Raw genomic sequence first — 20366 nt, 5'->3', positions numbered from 1 at the left:
TAAAAAGTGACTTGTGCTACAATGACATAGGAAATGTTCATAACTGCCATTTGAGGAAGGGCAATGACACTGATTATTCTATCACAGACTAATCTGCACTGTGATGTCAAATTATGTTCCTGTATGATAACCTGTGACCCCTAACAAGGATCAGACAGATGTGTCACAGCTGGTTACTACCTGAAGCCAGAAGGTACCTGTGTACCAAGTGACTGCTGTGTGGATGCAGGTGTGTTTGTAAAGCTGCACTTGCTGCAGAAGATGCAAACCCATTGAGCTGCCTGGCAGAACAAGTATTACAGTCATATCAGTGTGGCCTTGCTTCCAAAATAGTGTTCAACAAACTTCTTTTTTCCTTTTTCTCCTTCCTGCTTAGGCCCATCTGATGTGAGGTATAGTCATGAGTTGAGCATATTACTCAGTGTGGGTAACACACAGAAACAGAAGGCTGGGTCTCCCCCAGACAGCCTGAGCTCATTCTGCCCATGCTCTTAGGTTGCTGGATGCAAAGTCTGTCCTGCTCGCACAGTGCTCTGCCCTGGCCATGCCTTGCTGCATCAGCTTGAGCACAGGACCTTCAGTGGAGCTGCCACTAGCTCCATTCCCTCCATGACCCAGGAATGTCTATTTTAAAAGACTAGAAGAAAATTTAAAAATCAAAGAAGGAAAGAGAGAGGACTGATGAGCTTGGTCTTCAAGAAGTCAGCAAGGACACAAGTGAGAACAACAAGGGAAAAAAAAAAAAAGCTTCAGTAACAGGGAAGAGAAGAAAATATTATGGAAACTGTCCTGTCATGACAGGTCAGAAAAAAAGCCAGCAGCAGACCTGGAAATAAAAACTGATAGTGAAGCATGAGGAAGGGCAAATGAACTTTGCTTTGCAATGTGGGTTTGTGATGATAATAGGACATAGCAGAAGTGCAAGGAAAATAGCTGGATAATGAACGTGAGTAAGGGATGAATGATGAAGTGTTGGGAAGCTGGGTATCATTGCTCTCCATTACAGTGCTGTAATTGAATAAGATGTCAATCTCATCTTAGGCAGTGTTCCTAAAGCACGAGTTGGGCACAATACCCTGTCAGGGTTGTGTGGATGCTTTGTACTGCACAGCCTAGACAGAACCTCCTGCAGCCCACGGGGCGTTTCATTCATAGAAGCAACTCTGCTTTTAATCTGGGTGACCTTTAACAGCAACCCCTCTCAATTCTCATTTCTCACTCAATTGGTGTCCTTCCATAAGTCTTCTCTTGTTCTGCTGCTGTGACTTCAATTCACAGAACACTGGATTATGCTATAGTTACCCATGTCTATTTGGACATGCATTTTAATGAATAGTCTGGATATAACACCGGGTTAAATTCAGGGACACACTAACTGAATGTGAAGCACAACACAGAAAAGACAACATTCAAATGAGGGTTTGCTTGCTAATACTGCAAGCATATGAAATTCAAGAAACATATCTACCTTACACTTTGTTCCTGTCCAGGATAAACAGGCCTGACTCACTATTTGCTGATTGGACATCACCAGCACCATCTCAGGTGGATGAACTTGGTAAACTACAGCTACTTAGATAAAAGAGACCTCACCCATCTGTTGGAAGACCAACACGTCCTGGGTCAAGAGGCTCCCTGCACATTTCCTGTTCCATGGTGTTTACACAGGGTTTGCACTTATTCATTGGTTGAGCAGCAAAGAATATTTTTTCTGTTTGCTGAGGCTTCTATGCCTCCATATGCTGCACTCAGGCTTACACCCTAGGCAAATTCAAATCCCTGAAATCGTAGCTAGATATGGAGGGAAGTCATCAGATACAGAGAACAGCTCATATCATTCTCAGCTTCCCAATAGTCTGTAACTTCATCCATTATCCAGCCAGGGAGGGGGCCAAATAAGATCAGAGAGTGCTCAACAGCAGATTTATATAGGCTGCACTCACCGCCTTTTGCTGCCATGCAGTGTAGATAGAGCATTCATCCAAGGAATAAGAACCATCTTTCAATCAGTGCCTTAAGAATATGTAAGTGTAAAATTTTTCTAGGCAAAGCTATTCCAGTTTGGGGTCTCTAGTGACACATGAGGCAGAGATAATATCAGCTAGGAGAAACAGGAGCAAAAGCAAAGATGTTCTTAATGATACACAAAATTCTAATTAAAATGTCTCAGCAAGCATTGAAATTTATTTGCCACTGTTATTGTGACATGCATACTGAATTCAATGTGTAATCAGTGCTAATCTGTTCCAATGCTTGCAATATCAGCAACATCATTGCAGACCACAAGTAGAATAATACAAATAATGAGGACAGCTAAGAAAGATAATTTAAAAAGGTCCTTAAATATCATCCAAAACAATAGCAAAATTACAAGAAATTCTGTGACCTCAGAAAACTGCCTAGTTCTCCTTCAGGCCTCACTGAAATCTGCAGCTGGGGGCAGTACTTGTTCCTTTTAACAAGATATCCCTGGTAAGGAAAAGTGTCAACACAACTGCTATAATTATTTCTATCTTAACAATAAAGATTGTTCCTGCCTGCCTACAGTCCAAACCAGGATTTGTGTGTCTGTAGAAGCCTAATTCATTTGTTCTACTGAAAAGGAGAACATACATATTTTAAAGGGCTTACTTTTCTTAGTCCTGTTGCTTCATTTGTTCCTTATGAACAGATACATACGTACACTTTTAAGATCTCTTACAATGCATATGTTTTTTAATATGATAATTTGCTTAAAATTTAATTGATGCCAAAACAGAAGCACCTACGAACATTTTTAATGAGTTGTTGCTTTATTTTTTTAAAAAATACCTCAATAGCTTCCTTAAGGATCAGGGGCACCAGCTGAGCAATCAGTTAATGATTTTTATCATAATTACAAGATTTAGCATCTGCCAGACCAAAACCTGTTTCCTAAAGAACAGAAGGCCTGACCTTGAGTGGGAAATAAATCTCAAGTCGCAATTATGAAAATTATAATTTCTGCCTTTTCCACGAAAAGCTTGCCAAGAAAGTTAAATTAATTTCAGAAATATGTAGGGACACTGCTGTTAAACTACATGGAAATCTGAATATAAAAATTCCTTCATTATCTTCTTCCAAAGTAGTCTAAAATCCAAGTCAAGCGTATTTTAATCTTGCACTGGTACAGACCTCCTTGCTTCTCTAAAAGGCCACCAAAATGCCACTGAAGTTAAAATGGATGAGTTAACCTTTTGAAAAGTACTCACAGCCCCACAATTATTCTGACCTTTGACTGTACAATCTTTTAACTTTCCTAGCTATTCATTTAATGCCCATTTGTAATTTTAAAAATTATTACTACACGATTGAAAACATTTTTTTGGCAATCCATCACTATGACATGTAGCAGTTTGCAACAATGAAGTATTTTGGGACAGGCAGTTTTAATTATTTCACCAATAATAAATAAGGCAAGGACCTATGCAGGGGAGGTAAAAAGTACGAGAGGGGTGGAAGCCCACAGAGAATTGCAGTGAAATGTTTTTACAACCATCTTAATGCATAAATCTGCTTTGATGGATAAATAGCTGCTGAGAGTTAAAAAAAAGTAAAAACAAAACCAAACACTTCCAGTCTCCCTCCAAAAAAACTGACGTGGCTATGGCTCATCCTTCAGCAAGCAGAGAGGAAAGTCTCCAGCCTTGGAGACTTCACTTAGAAGAATAGGGAAATGGTCTGGATTCCACTAAATCCTGTACAGCTAAGGTAGAACCAGAATTCTTACCTCGAGTCTGTTCATAATGAAATGGAACTTGCACTGAATAGCACAAAAATGTTATCAACAGTCATGAAACAATAATTTATCCCCCATTCTTTCCAAGTTTGGAGATTGATAAAAATTACCAGTAACCTGTCTCCTCCACTGACAACAATTCTGTAGATCTTTATCAGCAGCCTACTACTTGAAGCACTGGGGACAGTACATTTTGGTCAGCAATGTGACTTCACAGCCCAAGGGATCTCTTGGGCACTTGTGTATCTCCAGAATACCTTTTCTACATGGTCTCCTCCCTTAAATGTGGAGAATCTGAGTTTGCAGGGCCATTTCAGAGCAACAACACCCAGTGCAGAGGGTTAGCAAAGTTAGAACACATTTCTGCCCATATCCCATGTTGAAAAAAATTCATAATGGGAGAGAAAACAGATTGTGATCCCAAAAGGGAATATATAAATCAGATGCAAAATTATCACATTGAGCCAATTGAAGTGCACAACAGCAGCACCAAAACAAAACTAGTATTTATTACTAAGTTCCAGTGGCTATGGCAGTACCTTTTAATCTAGTTCTCAGTAAGGACCAGTGAATAATCAATATTAGGTCTTAAAAGTCACTTGTGCACTGATACATATAAAGGCCAGAAGGCAAAAGCATCCATAACTCAGCAGTTCTGTCACCTACACTTTGGTCAGCCCTTCCTTATCACCTGGAATTTTTGAAACTGTAAAATAGAAACATGTCAATTTAAAAAGAATGAAAATTAACTTAAGAAAAGTAAGGTTAAAAAAAAACGTATCAGGAGCCAACTGCTAAATATTGAGTAACTCTCAGCAACTGCAATGCACAAACCCTGGAGGTAATAACAACAGAATCCATTTTAAACCACAACCAGTGTCTGTATCTATGTTTAAGAAAGCAGAGTATTCAGACACCTTTTGATTATTATTTTACCTGTTTCATAGGACTCCTAGAATAGCTCATTCTCTCTTACAGCGAGCTAAATGAATAGCACTGTAGCTTAACCTTCCTACAAAAATGCAGCCTTTTCTTCATTTTAGGTTATTTTACTGCTACCATAGAGTTGCTACTGCAACTCTATTGTCTCTCCTTTATTTAACATTCTCCAGATATGCATTGAAAACAAATCTGGGAGTTTACAGTGAATATCACTTCAGCATTAATTAATCTCCCAGCACACAAGAAGTGTAACAAGTCAGTCCTACATTCAAACTTTGAAGAGATTTTTAATGACTGAAGAAGCAATGAAACTTCCAAGAAGTTCATTAGAAACATGCCAACTTATACAAGAGGAAAAAAAATCCTAGAAACAAGACATTTTAGTGGAAGGGAAAAGCAATCACTGAATTTTCTAAAGCAATAAGAAAATTGGCATGTAGGCAGGCTTAAATCACAGCGGAAATAAAGTAAATATCAAATGAGAAAAGCTGACTCGTGCATCCCAATGGAAATGCCTTAAATTAAAGCAGAGAGATGCAAGAGTGAAAAACCTATCACAGTAACCTTTTGAGATCAGGTCTGCATTACAAAACTATTTGCAAAAGATAACTAAACCACATCCTGTGTACAGGGTTCAGAATTAAAGGCTAGCATTGAGACAGTTCCTTCTCTGGCTGTTCTCACAGTCAGAATAGCAGGAATCTAAAGCAGTCATTCATGAACATGAAAAGCTAGACTGAAAATTGATTATGTTGGGATGAAAAATGTTCCAAAGAACTTCCATGAGGTATGTTATTAAATTATGAGATCAAATATATAAGAACATAGCCATAACATTAAGCATAATATGCTATGAAGTCCAGCATTTTCCCTCTTAATGGAACCTTGAAAACATGTCAGATATATCCCATATATTATTCATCAAACTGACACCTTTTTGGCTGGCAATTTTTTACTTTTCAATACGTATTCAGAATATGTATTTCTGACAATTGTTTAAAAAGAAGTAGCCTTGTCAGGTGTGCACTGATGAAAACAACTACCACATAAATATTTACTTCTGCTGACAGCAGAGGTGGTTGAAAGCAGCACTACCTCTAGACTGGGCTGTCCCTTACAAGCGCATCAAAGTTAGAAGAGAGAAAGAGAACCAGAAGTTGGAGGTTTGTAATGAGAATTTGCCAATTTGTCAAAATTAAACCAGTATGTAGACAACTGAATGATTTCAATAAAATTATAGCAGAATTCAAAAGCAGATCTTCTGAGGATGCTAAGAGAACCAGCTTCTCACAAGGAAGTTTCCCTGGTTTTCTGTCAGCACATTTAACCACTTAGCCAGCAACTTGTTGAAGGCTAAAATATAGATATTAGACCAGTCTGAAACATGCAGGTGTTTCATTTACCATCTCTTCACACAGGGTACCAAGAATAAGACTGAATAACTTAAATATCACAACAATGAAATTTAAAGTGCCCAATGTGTAATATTTCCAAAATGAAAAGTTCTTCATTGATTCTGACAATATCCATCAGGCTATATTTTAGTTGAATTAGGCCACTGGAACATTTTCCAAACTTAAGATCATCATATACCATTACAGTTTCATTGGCTGAAATGGCTAAATAACATTGGGAGCAGCATCACCATTTCACTTGGCAAAGAACTGCTATTAGGGTCTTATGTACAGAGACATAATAACAGAAACATAGGTTATTACCAATATCTAAAATTAAGAGATAGCACAGTTTTTCTATAACTTTACAATTCAATGTAACTTGGCATTTTGATCTTCTGTGTGGGAAATTGTGTTAATCCTGGTCTTCAGTAATGCTTATTATTACCTGCAAAGGTGGGTAAGCTGTTCCATTTATTCAGATGTGAGAATGCAAGAAAAGCAGAAAAATCTATCACCTTTTGATATCACAGATGAATTTATGGATTCACAAAATATAAATCCTGTGAATTTCCCAAGGAATGTTATTTTACTATTTATTCATTTTTGTAAAGCTCCAATTCCTGAGTAGATTATTCCAGTAAGACATTTTAGAAATAATTTTTACTGATAAATATTTCCATGGCAAAAAACAATCTTGCATTTATGTGCAGTGTGTGACTCAAGCAATGGAATTCTTCTACTGTTCCACTCCAAAGTGTTTTAGTATAACAAATATTTACATATATTTTCCTAATTTTCAGAATGATTTCTCAAAAAAATTTTATAAATAGGGAGAAATCATTGCATCAAGGGTGTGTACTCATTCCACTTACAAGCAATAAATTAAAAGCCAAGAAATCATAAAGAAACTTCCTATGACACTGAAGTTCCATTTTCCCTTGAATGATCTTCAAGCAATAAATATCTCCATATTCACTCCGTAGCATGTCAGTAGGATATAACCACTTATGATTGTTAGGGACCCACCAAGGATGGTAATCCAGCAGCAGCATTCACCCCTTTGGCACAAAAGCCCAACTGCACTGAAAGTAGACCTTTCACCCCTGGAAACAGCCAAAACCAGTCCAGATGTGATCAGGGCAAACAGCTCTAGGTGGCACTGAGGATGAACCAGTTGACCTGCAGAGATCCTTTTCAACTTCAACTATTTTGAGATTCTGTGAAACTGGGAGCTGTAAACCCCTCTTGTTAAAGTATAGTGAAAAATGCACTGCTACTACCAGAAATTGGTACCTCACTTCATGTGGTACTTCAAAAACAACAACTTGGGCCATTCATTCTTCTCATTCATTAGCTGTGACCACCCAGTCTGTCCCAGCTACCTGTGTGCAACCCAGCCCACACCTGGGCATGTGCCTACCATCAAACACAAAACAAGCCAGCACAGTCAACCAGCACTTTTGAATGCTTGAAGGCAAATACACCCTTTCATTTATTTCAGATAAATCCCTTCCATTTGTATTAGATAAATGCATTTAGAACAATATGGTGCTTAGAATTTAAGATTTACTAGAGTTTATTACTCTTTTGAACAGTATCTGCATTTTGAACCCAGAACCTGTCATGTTAAAATAACACAAAACCAGGGAGAAGAAATTACATACCTACACTGATTCAAAGTCAACACATCATCTCAACAGTAAATTTGTGGAAAATATTAATAATTTACTTGCCATTCCTGATTTATTTCAGATTTTTTTTGGCTTTTTTACTTAGTAATGAAATGTCTATGAGTGGATCACAATTTTCTCATATTTATTATTCATTACAACTGTTTGCTGAATAATTTCTGCAAACAGTTCCTCTTTTGTAGCTCAATCCCATTGTGAATGTTTATTATTCAAAATTTAGTCTGTGAAACTAATTAAGCCATGTATTAGACTTTGTTTGGTGTTTGTCTGAACATTATTTTTATACCCAGTATGAGCTCTTCAAATACCCTCCTCTCAAGTACGAACTTAAATTGTATTCTTCCATGAACTCTCCTGTAAAGTTCCTTTGCTAAAACATTCATCAGCAAACAGCATGAAATAACTGAATTTTAAAATCTGTATAAATATTGGGAGTTATTTTGCTTTCAGGACCAACTAAGCCTACCAATAAAAGATAGTACAATCTCAATTATTGACCCATTGAAATGACCCAACAAGAAGGTCCTATTCCTCTCCTCTTAGTCAAAATAAGGAACACCAGAGTAGCAGAAGTAGATGCTTTTTTTTTTAATTTTTCTTGTACCAAGTTTTCCCAAGTATTCCAAGCACTGCTTGAAGTGATATAGCAATCATTTATTTAATTGCTACATCATTGTAGGGTGACTCTAAAACTGCTAGGGTTTTAGTGGAAAGGAGAAGAGGAAACGGGAAATACACACAAAAAAGTGCACAGTTTATACATCACACATACATCACACTCTGGATGTACATAGTTTATACATCCAGAGCCCCAGAATTTTTCATAAAACTGACCTCCAAGTATTTGTAGAGATTCTCACCACAGGTCAAGAACTGAAAGCCTTTTCAATTTGTTTTTCTGGCTTTATTACATTTTGAGACCTGGCATACATTTGCTCATGTCTTCAGACTTCTTGCAGTCTGAAGGACCCAACAGTTTTTTGAAACCCTTGTTTAGCTGCTGGGACTTAAAGGTAAACACCAGGTATTGAGAGATATGCAATGAATATGAGAGACCTGCCGTTGCTGAAAGGCAGCAGTGCTCCAGGGCTCTTTTACAAATTTGAGAGGAATGCAGCACTAAGAATTAGAACTGAAATAATATCATAACGACACACAAACTCACAAAAACTTTTCTGCACAGGGATGAATTTTACACTGATTCACCCCTTGATAATAATTTAATCTGAACTCAAAGGCAGTAATACGATTAATACTAGCAATGATCTGATTCAAAATTCAATGATTGCTAGAATTAACGGTTCCACCAGATTTTAATGAAACCATTCAAAATTTGTCTCTGGGAAACAACTTTTTTAAAATGTACAAGGGAAAGAATTTTTTAAAGTTTTGCCCCATTTCCACTAGAGAATACTGAGACAACTTAGCCATTACTTCCTTTCCAGGAAAGATCTCATATTTTCTCATGGAATTGCTGGCTACATTCTTTTACCAGTCTGCTTTCTTCATTGTATTAACGCCAGCCTTATTTACAAAATGGGAGTGGTGCAGTGGGAAAAGTGTTTTAGAATGAAAAAGCATTTGAAGCACAATACTGATTCAGAATAGTAGAAAAATACCATAGTTAGAACACATTTAATGAGAAAAAAAATCAGACCAGGAGGGAGAACTTGTGGAGTTCTTTGTCAAAAATATTTTGATATATTTTTGTATTAATTTTGCACATTTTACATATTCTGTAGCTATTATCTCTCCCCAATAATACAAATAATTAATCTAGTATCATCATTCCTCACATCTCATAACAGTTAAGGCTTTTTTCCAGCTGTAAATCTATGCACTGGTTACATGATGTATTATCATTTCAGAGGTACATTGAATGTAGACAAATTTTCGATCTTTTCCCTTCCAGGTTAGGAGCTAAGATTTTTCCCTTTCTTATGTGTTATCTTGGTGTGGATGAAGCCACAGACAATAGCACGCACAGCATCCCACAGGAAACTGCAATGCATTTCACGTCATTGAGCTAGCCACAGTTAAGGAAGCACATGCTGCTAGTGAAAGCTACATTATAAACTATTCCATGCACTTCGCTTCAATTTCTGAAAATTCAAAACTTTTACAGCCTCATTAAGGAAGCTTCTTGTCTAACATAGATATCTTAAACTCAATTTTGATGTCAGCTCGTGAGCAACAGCAAGGTACCGCCACAGCAACTTAACTTTAAGTTGTGCTGTCATTGGATTTAACGTTCATACCACATTTTTTAAGACACTGTGAATACCAGTAAATCTGGCAATGAATGTTGGAGATGCTATGAAGAGACATATCACTTTCACTATATAAGAAAAAAGAAAAGCTTTAGCTAGTGCCTGTGTAAGATTAAGAAAAATGTTTAAAGTACTTTAATACAGTTGTTCTTTAAAAGAAAAATAACCACAATGATCCCTAGTACAAATACAGCTATTTGTTCACAAGATGTCAGACCTTATATCTCTTTTCCAAATACTTTACACACTATGGGTACCTGATGGTCTATTAGCTTACACTTCTTCAGGTGCATTTGCTGGCCACTTTAGGTCATCAGGCAGTGGAGGAAAAAGTACTAAAAGCAAAATACACATCCTGGGATTTTTCCCTTTATTCCTACTTATAGTTCCCTTTAGAAATATAGGAGTTATCAGGGAAAACTGCTACTTTTGAAATAAATTCTAGTGGTCCAGTGAATTGAACCTCCTTGAGGTGTGTTTTTCTCTGTGTTGCCAGGAGAGGTTCATCAGAACAATCTGTATCTGTCAGCAGTTCTTCAAAATCCTTTTAGCAAGCCCGCAATACTACTGCCATAGAGATGTAGATAAGTGACACTGATCACAGAAAGAAAATTCTGCCAAGCTTACTTCCAATTGCTGGTGAAGAATACACACAGGATTAATGTGCTTGCTTCACTGGAAAAAAGGAGTTGTATTTTATTTATTATGAATCTCAGACATTAGGGACTTTAATCTTCCAGGACAGTTATTTTCCTTGGGTTATAGAAATGGTTTTGTAACCAGTTACATGTTTTCAATTTTGCAGTCTTCTTTCCTGAGCATTAAAGCAAGCTCCATGAAGTTAACACAAATTAATAATATCTAACTGGCTGACACTGCTGCAGGTCTATAATTGTGTGTTACCTTCCAACTCTATATTGTCTAAATCATTTCTTGTTCCTTTTGGCAATTCCACACATTGCTGAATGATTACTTCTAGAGAAATACTTCTTATTACAATATTTTACAGAAAATTGAAATTTTTATTCATATGTAGACAATATTTTGCTGAAAGACATTTAATATTAGTTTAGAACCTTCTTAACTGACAGCTGCTCAGCAGGACAAAATCTCTTCATTTGATCAGAGTCTTCAGGCAGTCTCATGAAAGCTGTTACTGAGAGAGAAATTAGGGTTCTCTCTTTCACCTTCAGTAATGGGTTTATCTAAATGCAAGGAGTCTTACTTTTAATGTTTTTAATCTACATATATATAGAGGAAGGTTAAAACTAGAGGTCCCCTTTAATCCGAACTATTCTATGATTTACGAAGGGTATGGTTATATTAATACAAAAACTGACAAAGGATAAACACAAAACAAAAACGTGAAGTTTTACAAAATTAAGTTCTTGCATAAAATTGAAAAATAGCGGAAATTCTGAATGATAGTTAAAAGACTCTGTTAGTAAAACAGCTGCTTCAGGGTGCAGTTCAGTATGATTTGCTGACTTATTTTTTGGTACCACCATATCTATTTAGCTGTAATAAACGTCACATTATAGCACCATGTCACATGAAAAGGGGAAATTTCCTTTACCCTTTCCTTTACTCCACTCTTCATATTTGCCTGTCTGCACCTCAGGGAAGCTGAGACCCTTGTGCCCAGCCAGTCTGTCAGTATCCCATTAGGGAGACCCTTCACTGAGCAGTCCTGCTGGACTGGAGGGGGCTCAACTGACCTATTCAGGGACACACCTACACCACAGGGGAAACCCTTCAGCAGGTGTTTCCACTTTATGACTCCTTAGTGAGAGATACTCTTTGTATGAAACCCTTCATTCTATAGGTTCTTTACTTCTTACTGAACAACCTTTGTACTTATGTACTGTAGTCCTTTTCCCTGGGGACCCAGAGATGCATTAATCAGGTATAGAAGATGTTAAAAGCCATATGAGATATTATTTCCTAAAAAAAGGGTAACTTTGAAGTCTTTTCACCCATTCACTGTGCCCACCTATCAATATCAAAATGCCAGGTTCTGAGGCCTCAGGGCTCAGTTTACTCACACAGTACCAAATACTCTGTTCGTGACCATGCTCATACCTCTCTGCATTGCAGTTCATTATCAAGTGTAGGGTGCAGCCTCATTCCCAAGTCTTGTGGGACAACTGAAAAGATGAATTAGATGTATATTATGAAGATTTCCAAATACCAAAACACACACAAAACTGATTTTCTCATTTTTATCTCATGGACCAGATTTCTTTTCAGTTGGATCACAGCTGACCACATATTCATTTTCTCCCGATTACAAGATAGTAAAATTCCTCATTTTGTTCTTGTTACTCATTTCCCTGAAGCTTAATTTAGGTTAATATACTATCATGTGTAACTGGTTTTATGTCCCTGAATGTGCTGTTCTGTTTGGAAAAACAAACCAAACAACAGCAGCAGCATTCTGCCTGTGGATTTGTCCAGTGTCTGGTCTCCATTCTTTTCTATTTTCTACATAAAACTGAGCCAGATAGCTCCGTTTTGCTGCCATAAAGACAGATTGCATCTAAGTAGGCTTGGAGAAGACAAAATGTTAATCCTGACCTGAGCTGAGAGTATTTGTAAATAACCACACAAACAGAGAGGATTTGGGATGTTATTTAGGTGCCATACTGCAATGCTTAACTCGTAATTTCAATGGACTTCGGAGAAAAGCTGGCTTAAGAAGGTCCTGTCTTTCCTTTGAAGCACTGTAAATGCTTATGAAATTCTGCTATAAACTATGTCATGAACTGATCCAGGTTAAGAGCAACTCTCCAGAAAAAAAACTTTTCCCAAGTTAGTACGCTTACATCAGTATAGTAAACATCTCAACAATACAGTTGGGAGAGCTGTCCTTTGCCACATTAGGGCAAGACCACATGGTCACAGGTGGTTAAACAGTCTCAGCAGCAGAGCCCTCCATATCCACACTTTTAGCCCCAGAGCCATGGGTTTGTCCATTTTTCCATCTTGTAAAAGAAGCTCTTGGCTCTGTATTTCAAAATTTTCAAAAGCTGGCTGCTTACATGAGAACAGGTTAAAAAAAGCCACTTTATTCAGAAATTTCCAGCTTCTATCATCAAATCACTTTTTTAGTAAAGATGTCTTGAGAATATCACCAGAAAAGAATTTTGGAATTGTCATTAGGTCAATCCAGTGTATCTCTATGTGGACCTTAAAACAAAAATGGCATGAGCTGCTCTTCATGTAGATTCCAAATCTCATGAGCATTTTGCATGTGACTAGAGTATGTCATATGGACTAAAAATGCCAATGGGGGTTTTAAGCTAAACTCTAGAACAAATACTACGAGAAAGATTTCCATATTACCTAAATAAAATGGCTTCTTCTATGGGCATAAGATTGAAAATTAAGCATGTCTTGCTGACTCCTACTCAGCTGTGAAATATCAAGAGTCAGCACTTTATAATTTAAAAAGAAAAATCTTGTCACTGCAGTGCACAGAAAAGATGAGATTCAGAGGATGAAACAGTTGTGTAGAGAATGACCTTGACGTTTGTAATCCCACTTTCTTTTGCTACAGAAATGAAAGAAGGTCTAGGTCTTACATTAAAGAAAGTAGAGCAGAGACCAGAATTTCTTTAAGTTCTGCCACTGCAGTCAAAACTGCTGTGTATTCTGAGCACACAGTCTGGCAAACAAAGGCTTAGGTTTGCAGAAGTTTTAACAATTCATAGGTACAAGTTAAGTGAATTGACTTGCTCGCATTAAAAACTCCAGCTCTGGACAAATATTAAAAATTGTGTTCTTTGAGAAATGAGGTAATGAGTATTTCACATTAGTCACTCAAACTGGTCTGTGCTTTGAGGATATATTATTGTGCCATAGTACTACGCTGTAAAACAAATAATACTAAATACTCATTCCACAAGAATATTATGAAATGTAGACACTAACATTTGTAGTTTTTATGGAGCCCATCAGCCCTACGAGAAAATCAACAGTGTCCTACTCAGAGAAAGATTTGAATGCTGCAGTGAGTCAGAGGGCCACAAACTGAATGAAGCTCCTTTTTAAATGACATGTTTGCAAAATGTCTGTTAAATCAGAACTGTCCATCTTGTAACTTGAACGAGGCAGTCAGAGATCTTTGGAGAAGAATAGTGTGCTCTCACATAATTGAAGTCTGCATCATAACACATTTCAGCCCAAATACTTTAAAAGTTTGGCTAAGCTCCTAGCAACTGAATGAGAACTGTTACCATGAGAAGTTCTGGGAACTGCAAACATAGCCTTGTTCCCCGCCTTAGATCTAACACACATTTATTACAAGAATCCTCATAAAACTAATGAAACACTTTGCAAACTAATAACAGAAGAGCAATTTCAAAGAGCATTCCAATGGTGGAAGATCAAATTTTTCAAAAGGCTTTATGTTTAAGAATTTTGAAACAGAAATTCTCTTTTGAATATGAGCTACTTAGTTATTTTCTATGCAAGACAAAAGTTAGGAATGAAAAAAAACTATATTGACAAGATCTGTTCATGATTTGAGTCTAGTATAATCACTCAGATTATGACCCCAGAGTCAATGTGGTTTAATTAATATTTAAGTGCATGTGCTATAGCTACATTTAGTTACAATCCCTATTCCTATCTATTATCCAACAGATTGCTACTATTTGGCATTCAAACAGCTTCCAAAAAATAGGAAGTGAAAAACCCACTAAGAATAACAATTAGTGACACAGCACTCTGTTAGCAAAACAAGCCTACAGTAAATACTAGATCTCATAAAGACACACACACAAACTTAGTCATCAAAGTACTGAAGTATTAAAGCACAAACAGGCCCTAAACTAAGGTGAGTTTGGTTTTGTGTTTTCTCTTTGTTTAGATTATGGTCTCACATTTCAGTTCTGCAGATGAAAAGTTTGTGTGGTAGTGCCCATGAGACCCTAATATCACAGATAAATCTGCAGAATCAGAAGCCTCAGATCTGTGTTTCTGAGGGTAAACCTGAGCGCTGCATCCATACCAATGCTATACAATATACTGTACACTGCCAGGCTTTGCAATACTCTGTGTCATTGCCCCCACTGCTAATACTGAAGAATGCCATGAATTCAATCAAAAGCAGCCACAGTGACATCTGCAATTAGAAAGTGATTATGCAGTTGAGCTATTCTTGCCTCCAAGTTAACAGGATTTTGCCTAACATCTGAGAAGGGAAGTAAGAAAGGACAAATACACAAGTAGTGATCTAGGACCCCTAAATATCTGATTCTTACCACTTGAGGGCATGTTGACTTACCTCACCACTGACTGAGAACTTTTTCATTGTCTTTTTCTACATCCTCTCATATGATAAAAATTGTTTTTAATATTGACACATTTGCATTTTAAAACTACCCAGAGACACATCTTTATATATATTGCTAAATGAGAATAAAATTCAAGCTGAAACGTATCATTTATTTTTGCTAACACCCAAAGTACGTATTCCTTCCCTTGCTTCTCGGTAACTCTTTAGACTTATAAATCCTGTCACTTATTGGTGTGACAGACCACACTGTCACCATAATTTGTTATTCTTAAAAATCTCACACTACTTACAAGATATTTGTCTTAGGTTTACAGATCCTTCAATCAATCTCTTTTGGTTGTAAATTAAAAGTGAACCTTTTAGATGTTGCAGGGCTTTTCTAAGGCCAAAATACCGAAAGTTAGAAAAAATCTGAATGATTGAGCACCATTAACAGGGATTGCCAGAACAATTTACAACAATAACCTGAAGAAAGAGTTACAAAGATTTCATCAAAGTCTCTGCTCAGCTTCCTGGTTTTTTTCATAGATGACATATCTAGTTAAGATGATCTTAAGAATTGGACAAATCATGGAATGATAGAGATGAGAAATAGGATTACTGCTAGTAAGGGAGCTAAGCGAGCAAAACCCAGAGCAAGACTGCACTGCAAGTGGGAGCTCAAGAGTAGGAGCAGGAATCAGGGGCTAAAGATCAGGGATGATATCCAAGGCACAAGGACAGGTACAGCAGTAACATGCAGTGTGAGTAAAACAAAAGCAACCTGCTGAGTGTCCCAGGGCAATGAGTGCAATTTGCTCGGATGGGTAGGCAATGTCAGTCAGTCTGACACCAGTCTTCAATCCTGGGAGACCAGTTCCATGCAGGCCACCTCTGTAGTTTAGTATTTAAAAAAAGAATGCATGCATCTCCATTTGAATTTTATAAACACAGGACAATTTCCATGTACAACATGAGCACTTCAAATATCTTAGATATCGCTATGTAGTAAGAGGCCTGATTAGGTTATTGAGAGCTTTTGAGTTGACAGTGATCCCAGCCCATCATTGCTTTCTGGGTTTTTAGTATTTTCTTCATTTCAGAGACAGATTTTAGTCAGATTTAGAACTTTCTCCATATATACAGACATATTGCTTGAAAGAAGCAGTACTGTGTATGTGTGAAAGCAAATATGCAGCTGTTTATTTTACATACCATAGCAGAGAAATTGTCTGCAATGTGTGTGAACCCATCAGCACAGAGGTAGAAGAGGTATTACCCTTCATCTGCAGCTGAAATTCTGTCAATTGACAGAAAAGAGGCAGAGTGACATGGAAAATGCAGACAGGTAGTATATATAAAGAGACAGATAGCAAGTATACCAGAAAAAAGGATATGAAATACATTTGATACAGGTGAAAGATGTCAGCTTATTGCTTTTTATTTATAGACCTGCATAGAAGAGTACAGTGCTTTGCCATACAAAAATTAAATTGATGCAGATAGCTCAAGGAGTAGGCATGTGAAATCAGAATTGACATGAAAAGAGAAGTAGAGTGAGTTAAATTATTGTGGAATAGGACCTACTTTATCCTCTGGTCATCACAATAAAAAATGCAATTAAATATTCTGAAGAAATAGCCAGTGTCTTGGTAATGAGACTTAAAGTGTCATTATACAATGTAAGGTGCTCAGACAGGAATTAGTGATAAGCAGGTAAGTCTTGGGGGGGAAAAAGTGTCAGACTAGAAAATACATAACAGTAAAAGCCACACAGGGACATATCTGAGAAGGAGGTCTTAAACACTAAGCAAAAACTATTTCCTGGAAGGATGTCATCTCCAAGACCAGTCTTTTCTATAAAAACTACAGAAAAGATAGAACACAAACAGAACTTCTTATGAGGAAACACCAGTTAATTTCTGCTCCCAAAATACACCCTAAAGATCGCAGAATCCAGAAACATTATCTCAGAATACATCTTTCACATTTGTACACAATTGTTCCATGTGATGCAAAAATATTTTATTTACTTCACTAATACTTGAATTTTATGAAGGAATTGAATCTTGTAAGGATTCAAAGATTCAAGAGCAGTTGAAAGGACTGATTGAGATTCAAATCTAGAATAATGCTCAGCTAGCATAGTATTTCACATTCAGAGCCCAAAATTATGATTGCCCAAAATGCAAGTGCTCTTTGGGTTGCCACCATCTATGAACTTTGTAAAAAGGAAGTAAGTTCTGTGAAGACTGAAGTAAGAAACAAATATGTTAATTTTCTGTGAAGTTAATTATAGCAAAATTACTGTTTATTCTGGGTTTTTGTAAAATTATCACAAGGCTTGTATAATGTATTGCGCCTATAAATTCTCATTCATACGGGATAAACCACTGTAGCAATGTTTTGAAGTTAACGAGCCTTCCCAGTTCATTACAGATAAAAACACTGAGTTCCACCTTCCATATGAAATTAATAACTGTTAGCAGCGTAAACAAGCTTTGAATTTAATTTCTGGTACCACAGAAGCAGCAACAGCAATTTCTTTTCATACATTTGAGGTATATAAAGACAGGCAGCAAACACCAACCCTTCAAAAACTCCCCAAAATGTTTTCAATTACTTTTCTAAATTTTTTTAAATGTAAACTTAAGATAGTAACACATAGCAAAGATTGTTTTTACTTCCAGCATTGTGAAACAGTAATGGTTTATTATTTTGCACTTGATAGGATGAGCATTATTTACAACTCTAAACAATCCTGAATTTTGAAAGTCTGACTCTATTTCACAAAGTAGCAAAATGATGTTTTACACGGGATGCGTAAGAGAATAAATACTTTCAAAAAACAGACAACTTGACAATATTTCTAATGGGAACACTTTCACTTAACAGAAATAAAATGTATTTTCCCAATGGACAAGGAGTTACTTTTTAGCTGGTTTTCTTCTTAAAGAATCACAAAAAACCCCAAAGCTTTAAGATCATCAAGGCTAACCATCAACCTATCACTGCCAAGTCCACCACTAAACCTTGTCCCTAAGCGCCTCATCTACATATTTTACATATGTCCATGGATGGTGACTCAACCACTTAAGTGGACGGACTGTTCCACTGCTTGATAACCCTTTCAGTGAAGAATTTTTTCTTCATATCCAATCTAAACCTCCCCAGCACGACTTGAGATCATTTCCTCTTTTAATCATCATCAATTAAATGCAAATTGATGTTCTGCATCACACACCTTCTTCATAACTAAAAAAGTGTCAAACACTTCCCATTTGCTGCTGTCATTTAACATAAAAATTTATGAGGCATCTGAGAATAGCTTACTAGATCACATTTACATGGATAACTCAGTCTGCACAGGCTAAGTAGGACTGAATTAATGAATGTACTGTTGCTTCACATACCAAAAGCATGGCTAAAGGGATAATCTGCAAATGCAGAAGCAGGGACTGGGAAGCACACTGGCTGCAGTCATTGAAGTCCACTGCAATCGCAAGAAGTTCATCTTGCTCAGGTCAGGGCACTTGATCCATGTTACTGGGAGTGACTCAGGACACAAGCAATTAGACAGCCTTTGTCCACACTTCAGGTTTTCTTTCTTCTCCGTCCCAGTTTCATTCCCAGACATGCTGTGATTGTGAAAGGCAGAATGTGACACCATAAGAGACTTACATCTTCTCTGCACAAACACAGTCTGGGTGGCAGCAACAGAGCAAAAGCTTCCCCTAGGGCATACACTAGGATTATCAACAAGGGAGGACTGCTTCTGGATTATAGCTTTGGCCCACTGTCAGCTACAGCAAAACTCCCACTGAAGTCAGCAGAGCCAGGATTTCATGTCTGTTGCAGCAATTTTGATTCCCTGCCTGTTCTGCCTTGGGACTTCCAGCCAGCACAAAAAGGGTCTTAGCAGTGCCAGAAGCTTTTGCATTATGAGCTGCAGGCAGAAGCCCTGAAACCGTTCACATAAACAACCAAATACTCATCAGCCATTTAAGAAGTTTAAGACACTGCCAAGCTCCAGGGGATTCAAACCTGCATACACAAGTATGATGTTTCACATTAGCACACCATGCTGAAATACTCTTGTCCTGTGTAAGTGCTGTCTTTTTTTTTCTTTTTATGAAAGTGTTATGGCAGAAGATTCATGTTGTGACTGAACACAGAGCAAGAAGCAAGCTAAATTATATACTCAATACAAATCTCATGCAATAATGATGAAAGGACTGTAAAATGACTGCAACAAAAGCAGACACTTCATGAAGTAAAGTCTCCTCTAAATTCAGTATGTGTAGGCAATATAGGGAAAATGGAAATGCATTAAGAAAAGATGAAAATGTAGATCAGACTGGCCAAAAGTCTTAATGACACTGTAAAATATTATGATAAGTCTCTGTTTAAAATATACTTAGCCTTTGTCACTGCATATAAAACAGACAGAAACCTAGCAAGATGTCAGAAACATAACTTTAAGTCAAGCTGGCATGGAATTGCAGTGCTCAACAAACGCAAAGAACCAGTTATAAGTCCCTGACCTATGACAAATTTTTGCAGACTTCACCACTAAGCAAAAATAACTCAAATAATTGTGGGCTGCAGGACTAGACCTTGGTCATTATTTTATCTAAACACAGAAGGGCCTCAGTTTAGTGAGGATGGCATGAATTTTGTAATGAACACCTATTTTAAAAGCAGTCAAATTCTGCTGCTACTATTCAGTGAAGAAGCAACCACTTCATCCCAGGCAGCATACAGATACCCTACTTACAATATGTAACAGTCATTACAAAAGAAATGGATATTTATAGTTGTATATATTAGACTTACATTGTCATGTAAAGACAGATACACACACAATATACTCTATTAGATTAGTTTAGATTAATTTAATATGTTGGGTTTTTTCTTAACTCTGAGCCCATATTTTACTAGAAGTTTTTAAAAAAGGCTTAAAGCTTAGAATGGGATATATTTAGAATTCCATGCAGCTTTGCAAAAAAATATTTGCTCAAAAATCTG

General features: G+C 37.0%; 1 protein-coding gene and 1 long non-coding RNA gene across 10 annotated transcripts in view; one reads left to right on the top strand and one right to left on the bottom strand.

Annotated features, from left to right (window-relative positions):
* Positions 1 to 20366, top strand: part of B3GALT1 (beta-1,3-galactosyltransferase 1) — a 172888-nt gene that overhangs the window by 97616 nt on the left and 54906 nt on the right. The window lies entirely within an intron of this gene.
* LOC135450292 (uncharacterized) overlaps positions 1 to 20366 on the bottom strand; it is a 108667-nt gene that overhangs the window by 52445 nt on the left and 35856 nt on the right. Inside the window, exons 3-4 of one of the 5 annotated variants that reach the window (XR_010441005.1) lie at positions 12140 to 12204; positions 10378 to 11213 (exon numbers count right to left, since the gene is read on the bottom strand). The exons of 3 other annotated variants lie outside the window; for them this stretch is intronic. This is a non-coding gene — a long non-coding RNA (uncharacterized LOC135450292). Of the gene's footprint in view, positions 1 to 10377; positions 11214 to 12139; positions 12205 to 17552; positions 18977 to 20366 lie in introns of those variants that run through there. One more of the 5 variants, XR_010441001.1, reaches the window with a different exon arrangement.

The sequence above is a fragment of the Zonotrichia leucophrys genome, chromosome 7 (assembly GCF_028769735.1).
Source record: "Zonotrichia leucophrys gambelii isolate GWCS_2022_RI chromosome 7, RI_Zleu_2.0, whole genome shotgun sequence".
Taxonomy (NCBI): Eukaryota; Metazoa; Chordata; class Aves; order Passeriformes; family Passerellidae; genus Zonotrichia; species Zonotrichia leucophrys.
This window is presented reverse-complemented; position numbering and strand designations above follow the sequence as displayed.